Below are 8,827 nucleotides of genomic sequence, written 5' to 3'. Positions count from 1 at the left end.
TATCTACACTCACTTTTTCATCCCTCATCCGAGACACGCCAGCAGTTCCTCCATAACCACTTCCCCATATCCAATGCTGACCAACAATATTTAGATAACCTTACCCGCTCCTGTCAAACATGTCAACGTACTAACCCCAATTCCAACCTTAAACCGACATCCTTTCCAACCCATCAAATGCGAGGCAGCCTCCCAGCACAGGATTGGCAGATAGACTTTACTCATATGCCCCGGGTCTGGAGAGTCAGATACCTACTAGTCCTTGTAGACACCTTTTCGGGATGGGTAGAAGCATTTCCCACTACAAACAAAAGAGCCCACACAGTGGCCCAAATCCTCCTCACAGAAATTATCCCCAGGTTTGGGCTGCCTTCATCCCTACAGTCTGATAATGGCCCAGAATTTACATCCAAGGTCACCCAACAACTTGTCCAATTCTTACAGATACCCTGGAAATTTCACATTCCATACCGTCCCCAGTCCTCAGGAAAGGTGGAAAGGATGAAGAGAATAATCAAAGAAACCCTTACCAAATTAACCCTCGAGGTACATCTGGATTGGACTAAACTTTTACCAATTGTTCTCCTCAGAATACGGGCTTTGCCCAGAAAGCCCCTGGGGCTGAGCCCCTTTGAGGTGATGTACGGAAGGCCAGTGCTCCCTCCTGGACTCCCCCCCCCCGAACCTCCTCCCATACCAAGCTTCCTACACTCCCCTCTGCTGGCGCAACTCCGCAATGCCCTCTGGAGATACGTCAACCACAATCTGCCTGCCCCTGACCCCCAAGCCTCCCTGCCCCCTTTACAAATTGGGGACATGGTCTATCTGTCTGATAATCCCCAGAGTGACCTAACCCCAAAGTGGCAGGGACCATTCAAAGTCATCCTCCTTACCCCAACTGCAGCTAAACTCGAAAAGGTCACCTCCTGGGTACACCTCTCTCGTCTAAAACGGGTCACCTCTAATCCTGCGCTGCCCTCCTTAAATGACACATATCAGGTCTCCCTCACAGGACCCACCTCCTTAAAATTCACCTGGCGACAATCCCTGTCAACCATCGGAGAGGACACTGAATGACCTGGACTCTCTTCAACCTACAACTGTTCCTGACCCAACTACTACAAGACCTCTGGATCAGCGCCCCAACAGGAACCTCCTTCAAAGACGTGACTACACTGGTGTCTCAACTGTGGCTCCAGGGAACCTTCTACAACCTGACTCCAGACGAAATTGATTTCTTTACTCTCATTCTCTACATCATTCTACATCCTAATAAGCACTGTTCCTCCTCAGATTCAAACAACCACCAACTTGGGGCCTTCTGCCACTCACCCTGACTGGCCTCTCCCTGTCTCTCTAACCATAACTGCACTCCTAATCTTAGTCCTTGCTATAGGCCTAGTAACTGTCTCCCCTCAGGACTGGCCACCTATCCTTCGTCTTTCCGTGGGTATCGCCTACGTTGCCAGCTGTGTTCTACTCCTAGGGTGTTATTTCCTCTGCACTGCCTAACCAACAGCCCATGACTCCTCTGCTCCTTATCCTTGCTGCACTCCCCAGCCTTCTGGCTACTCCCTGCCCCTGCTCAGACATTTATGCCTACGTACAGTCCTCATGTTATAATACAGCTCCAATACCATGCACCATGAACCTCGGGGGTGGGAAGCCCAAATCCCTACTCACTGTCAAAGTACAAAAGAGAGGGAGTTTCGTGAGTACCTGCCATAAGCCAAATGGAAGAAACATATGTTTTTATCCCATTACCCACTGGGAGTACTCAGATGGAGGTAGAGTACTAGATCAAAATCGGGAAAAAAAACAAGAACAAGTTATAAAGAACATAATTTCCCGGTTACAGGCGACCCCTGAGCCTTACAAACGCCTAGACCTCCTTTCCCAATTACGGCCTCTCCTGAAACCTCCCTCTGGCAACCAACACCTTACCCGCCTTCTCAACTCTTCCTTCCAATTCTTCCAGTACACACAACACACATCCCAGTGCTGGATATGCATGTCACTGTCTCCCTCACCACACATAGCAATTCCCTTACCCTCAACCTGGCTGTCACAGGACAACTATACCTCCCCTTCCCAACAGAAAACTACACAACTCATTGGGCCAGTCTCTGACAATGTCCTACTCTCAGCCTCTTCAAACCTAACCTGTATTAACTACTCTAGTCCCAACTACACTGGTCTTACAAACTCGGTTCCCTCCTTCTGTTCCACTTGGGTTCTCTGGAACAGCACAAATAATTGTACCAATCCAGGAATCTTCATTCTCTGTGGGACCTATGCATATTCATGCCTGCCCTTAGACCCCCCTGGACCCTGCATCTTGGTCTTCCTGACCCCAGGCCTAACATTCCTCAAAGAAGAAGAGATAGAACAAATAGTTTACCCCCAAGGGGAACTTTCCCACAGAAAAAGACGAGCTGTCATAGCCCCCTCCTGATTGGGACTGGCATAGCAGCAGCCCTAGGCACCGGGATTGGAGGCCTCTCGACCTCTGCCCATTTCTATTACAAGCTGTCCCAAGAACTTAATGAAGACATGGAGCAGGTAGTAGAGTCCTTCGTTTCAATCCAAAAACAAATTAACTCATTAGCTTCTGTGGCCCTACGAAATAGGCGAGCCCTGGACCTTCTCACCGCAGAAAAGGGAGGGACCTGCCTTTTCCTAGAAGACTGCTGCTATTTTGTTAATGAAACGGGCATAGTCCAGGGCCGAGTCAAAGAACTTAGAGATAGAATTGAACGCCGCAGAAAAGAGTTACTAAACCTTTACACTCCCCAAGACCTGTTCCAACAGATACTCCCTTGGTTGCTCCCTTTCTGGGACCATTGGTACTTATCATTCTATTCCTCTTATTTGGACCCTGTCTCTTTAATCTCTTTCAAAGGTTTCTCCAAGAACGGATTCGGGCCATCTCTCAAGATCAGGTCAAGACCATTCTTCTTCTCGAGAGCCTCACCTCAAGCTCAGAAAAAGGAGACTGTGGGCCCTAGGACGATCCTCCATTCCAGACCCAAAACCATCGCCCCTATCCAGCAGGAAGTAGCCAGAGAGATATGGCGCCCTTTCCCCCCTTTTTTAATGATTTCAGGGTCTGGAATGAAGGAGTCTTTTGGGCCTAGAAAAGAGAACAACAGTCTCAAAGGCCCCTTGCTGAATCATCTAACTTCGGAGAAAACAAAGCATAACTTTAGTTCCATCCTGATGCTCCAGGCCAGCTGCATCTATCTGGGACTTATCACCCCCTGTCCAGAAACCTACCACCCCCTACACCCGCCCAGAAGACTTATCACCCCCTGCCCAACTACAAGTGTCATCTCAACAAAAGAATACTCAAAATATCCCACCTGATTGACGTTTCCCTTATCGCTTCCACAAACCTCCCTATAAGTATGAAGCCTCCCTGATCCCTTTTGGCGCTCAGCCTGGTCGTTCGGCCGACTGTCGCCCCTCCTTACCTGAATAAAGGTAACCTACTTCTGTTGAGGTCGTCTTTCCTTTTCTGCCTCGCCGGAACTGTACCTTACACTTTCCTGGAAAATTCCATGGACAGCGGAGACTAGCAGGCTACTGTTCATGGGGTCGCAAAAAGTCAGACACGACTGAGCGACTGAGCACAGTGATGAGTGAGGTGTGTCCTTCCAGGTGTGAGTCATGCATAGCTGGACGCATCATATTCTTATTCAGGCTCTCTTCCCACGTAAGTCATTACGGAGTGTTGAGGAGGGTTCCTTGTGCTATGCAGTGGGTCCTTGTGGATGGTTTTATAAAGAGTAGTGTGTGTATGTTAATCTGAACCAGCTCATTCCTCCCTGCCTTCCACTTTCCTCCTTGGTAACTGCAAGCTTCTTCTTGGGAACCATGTCAGTGAGGCCGTTTCTCTTTGGTAAAGAAGTTCATGTGTCTCCATTTTTAGAATCCACCTAGAAGTGATGCCATATGATTCTTGTCTTGCTCTGTCTTCTCTACTTCATTTAGAATGATCACCTCTACTTTCCTCCCTGTGACTGGAAATGTCATTATTTGATACCTTTTAGTGGCTGAATAATACTGTGTTATGTCTAGGTACCCCATCTTCTTTATCTGTTCATCTGTGTTCTGCTCTTAGATTGGTGCCATGTCTTGTTTATGGCCCTAGTGCAGCTGTAATCATCAGTTCAGTTCGGTTCAGTCACTCAGGCATGTCTGACTCTTTGCGACCCCATGAATCGCAGCACACCAGGCCTCCCTGTCCATCACCAACTCCCGGAGTTTACTCAGACTCATGTTCATCGAGTCGGTGATGCTATCTAGCCATCTCATCCTCTGACTTCCCCTTCTCCTCCTGCCCCCAATCCCTCCCAGTATCACGGTCTTTTCCAATGAGTCACCTCTTTGCATGAGGTGGCCAAAGTATTGGAGTTTCAGGCTCAGCATCAGTCCTTCCAATGAACACCCAGGACTGATCTCCTTTAGGATGGACTGGTTGGATCTCCTCGCAGTCCAAGAGACTCTCAAGAGTCTTCTCCAACACCACAGTTCAGAAGCATCAATTCTTCAGCACTCAGCTTTCTTCACAGTCCAACTCTCACATCCATACATGACCAGTGGAAAAACCATAGCCTTGACTAGACAGACCTTTGTTGGCAAAGTAATGTCTCTGCTTTTTAATATGCTCTCTAGGTTGGTCATAAGTTTCCTTCCAAAGAGTAAGCGTTTTTTAATTTCATGGCTGCAATCACCATCTGCAGTGATTTTGGAGCCCCCCAAAATAAAGCCTGACACTGCTTCCACTGTTTCCCCATCTATTTGCCATGAAGTGATGGGACAAGATTCTATGATCTTAGTTTTCTGAATGTGCAGCTTTAAGCAAACTTTTTCACTCTCCTCTTTCACTTTCATCAAGAGGCTCTTTAGTTCTTCTTCACTTTCTGCCATAAGGGTGGTGTCATCTGCATATCTGAGGTTATTGCTATTTCTCCCGGCAATCTTGATTCCAGCTTGTGCTTCTTCCAGCCCAGCGTTTCTCATGATGTACTCTGCATATAAGTTAAATAAGCATAGTGATGATATACAGCCTTGAAGTACTCCTTTTCCTATTTGGAACCAGTCTGCTGTTCCATGTCCAGTTCTAACTGTTGCTTCCTGACCTGTATATATGTTTCTCATAGCAAGGAGAGATAAGAAAGCCTTCCTCAGCAATCAATACAAAGAAATAGAGGAAAACATTAGAATGGGAAATACTAGAGATCTCTTCAAGAAAATTAGAGATACCAAGGGAACATTTCATGCAAAGATGGGCACAATAAAGGACAGAAATTGTATGGACCTAACAGAAGCAGAAGATATTAAGAAGAGGTGGCAAGAATACACAGAACTGTACAAAAAAGATCTTCATGACCCAGATAATCATGATGGTGTGATCATGCACCTAGAGCCAGACATCCTGGAATGTGAAGTCAGGTGGGCCTTAGAAAGTATCACTACGAACAAAGCTAATGGAGGTGATGGAAATCCAGTTGAGCTATTTAAATCCTGAAAGATGATGCTGTGAAAGTGCTGCACTCAGTATGCCAGCAAATTTGGAAAACTCAGCAGTGGCCACAGGACTGGAAAAGGTTAGTTTTCATTCCAATCCCAAAGAAAGGCAATCCCAAAGAATGCTCATACTACCGCACCATTGCACTCATCTCACATGCTAGTAAAGTAATGCTCAAAACTCTCCAAGCCAGGCTTCAGCAATAAGTGAACTGTGAACTTCCAAATGTTCAAGCTGGTTTTAGACAAGGCAGAAGAACCAGAGTTCAAATCGCCAACATCTGCTGGATCATCACAAAAGCAAGAGAGTTCCAGAAAAAAACATCTATTTCTGCTGTGATCATAGTCTTTTCAAATTTTGGTTTTTTCCATATCTACACCTAGGTGTGGGATTGCTGGATCCTATGATATTTCTATGTTTAGTTTTCAAAAAGAAACTTCATACTCTTTGCGTATTAGATGGACCGATTTACATTCCCACCAAGAGTGCAGGGGAGTTCCCTTCTCTCCGCATCCTCTGCAACATGTATTGTTGGAGGGTCTCTGAGACGGCCATTCTGACTGGGGTGAGGTGATAGCTCACTGGACTTTTGATTGGCCTTCCTCTAACCATTAGTGGTGCTGAGCGCCTTTTCAAGTGGTTAATTGTCATCTGTATGCCTTCTTCATGAAATGTCCATTGAAATCTTTGGCCCATTTCTTATTGGGTATTTTTGTTTTTTGATATTGAGCTGTCTGTATGTTTTGGAGATGAATTCTTTGTGGGGATCTTTGTTTGAAATATTTTTCCTATTCTGAGTGTTGTGTTTTTCTTTTATTTAGGGGTTCCTTAGCTGTGAAAATTCTGCTAAGGTTAATTCCATCCTTTTGGCCTATTTTTATTTATTGTTACTCTTAAGATGTGGATCCAAAAAGAGCTTGCTGCTGTGATTTACAACAAAGCATTTTCTGCCTGTACTTTCCCCAAGGGTTTAGAGTGTCCTCACATTGAGATCTGTAAACTATTTAGAGTTTATTTGTGTGTAGGGTGTTAGGGAGTGAGAAGTGGGCTGTTTCCTGCTGTGTCAGCAAACAAGGATGTCAGAGTCACCAGCAATTGCAGCCCTCCAGTGAGCCAGGGAGCCCTCGGGGCGCTCGGGAAGGAGAGGCATCTCTGCTCTCTAGCAGCCGTCAGACTGCAGACGCTCTAAGGCGAGCCCTGAGGAAAGGACGCTCAGGACGTGAAAACAGGACGCTGGCCCCAGACAGGTGAGGTGCACCTGAAAGGAGTCATTTCAGGCATCTTCCCGCACACAGAAGAGCACTAAATCCCTTCCCTCAGGGTATCTGGCTTTCTTTAGCAATAGTCTTGATGTTCAGACCACCTGCCCTTCGTTACAGAGTTCTGTGTAACCTGGCTCCTCCCTTCACCTCCTGGGAGCAGTTCCCTCAGAGTTACCCGAGATGGTGTCTCCTGGGCTTGAAATTCTAAAAGTTCCCAATGAATAAAACATAACTCAACTTTTAGGTTGTGAATATTTTTTTTAAGTTGACAGGAATATTGTCATTTTGTTCCTATTTTCGTTGTTTAAGGAAACTTCACACTGTCTCCATGGGTTTCCCAGGCGGCGCTAGTGGTAAAAAGCCCACCTGCCAACACAGGAAACATAAAAGACATGGGTTCAATCTCTGGTTGGGGAAGATCCCCTGGAGGGGGGCGTGGCAACCCACTCCAGTATTCCTGCCTGGAGAATCCCATGGACAGAGGAGCCTGGCGGGTTCCAGTCCACAGGACCGGCAAGAGTCAGACACGGCTGAAGTGACTTAGCACGCACGCAGTTTCCACAGTGGCTGTTTCCGGTTTACATTCCAGCATCGATGGAGGAGGGTTCTCATTTCTCCACGCCCGCTCCAGCCTTGGTTCTTTGAGTGTTTGACAAATTCTGACCAGTGTGAGGTGATACCTCATTGTAGTTTTGATTCGGATTTCTCTAATATTTAGCAAGATTGACATAATTTCCTGTCTTTTTTTTTTTTAAATTTCCTGTCTTTTTTTAAAGGGTATGAGTGAAACCTCTTGCAATTGACTCTTGAACGTTTTGATAAACGCTCCTAGAACATTCCTTGAAGGCTGGTGTTGTTTAGTCACAACCCCATGGGCCTTCTGTATATTAAGTGCCCATCAGCACAACTTTCGACGTTGTCTCGTTATGGAAAACGGCCACAAGAAGGCAGCATTTTTCGTGCCCCGCCCTCCCCTTTTTGCTTTCTGTGCAATTTCATTTTGATCTTACACTGGAATAGAGTTGGTGTCCAGTGTTGTGTTTGTATAAGGTGTACAGGAATTTAATTCAGCCACGCATAAACACATACCTATTCTTTTCCAGGTTTTTCTTCCCATATACAGCAGATCCTAAAAAGTAGTGAGAAGCAAGAGTCGGAGAAGAGAATTAAGTTGCAGCAAGAGGTGGTGGAGGTATTGGAAACAAGTGGAAAATCCAAGAAATGTAATCCTGTAGAAGCAGGGCTCTACAAATCTAAAGCACGGAAACTGGATTCTGGAATTCTTTACAGTGGGCACATTTTTCCTAAGAAACTGCCAGAGAAGCCACCCACTGTGCCTATTGGCTTTGATTTTGAAATGGAAAAAGAATCAAACAGCGAGAAGCAAAGAGGGTATTGCAGGATAAACACTTTAAATTTATGCAAAGCCTTGCCCTTACCATATCTTCTTAGGTGTTGTGGGTGATCCCGATAAGAAAGAAATTCCACTCACTGTCCCCAGGACTCCTGCCTTTGTTTGGAAGAAAAGAACCCAAACCCACCCAAGAGGACGAGGGTGAAGAGCAGACAGGAGTCATAAGAGCCCAACAATCGCCCCAAGACGGGTACATTTGAAACCCAAAATCCCAGTGAGAACTGTGGAAATGTGCCCTTTCAGTTTTGTTACAAAAAAGTCACTTACAGAAGGAGAAGAAAATAAAACAGCTGCAGAAAAGGGAGGTGCCCAACTTCTAGGCCCTTCCTTCGCCTCATTTTATCACCATTTACCTGAAGGAGAAGAACATGAAGAACAAGGCTCAGGTTGAGCCTTCTGCACGGAGCCTGGCAGAAGAGGCGCCTGAAGGCACAGACTTGGGTTCTCTCTGTGCACCGGCGACAAAGAAGCCTCCTCCCGGTGTGACGGGCAGAGCAGCTCTGGTTCCTGGCCAGCATCTGCAGCCAAGTTTGGTGGCAGAGTCGACTGGAGAACCCAGGCGGTACCCACCAGTCAAGGGCTGCTCACTCACGGTAGTTGTGTGTCTTCCATCCTCCT

The sequence above is a fragment of the Cervus canadensis genome, chromosome 8 (genome assembly GCF_019320065.1).
Source record: "Cervus canadensis isolate Bull #8, Minnesota chromosome 8, ASM1932006v1, whole genome shotgun sequence".
In the NCBI taxonomy this organism is placed as follows: domain Eukaryota; kingdom Metazoa; phylum Chordata; class Mammalia; order Artiodactyla; family Cervidae; genus Cervus; species Cervus canadensis.
Note: the sequence above shows the minus strand (reverse complement) of the source record.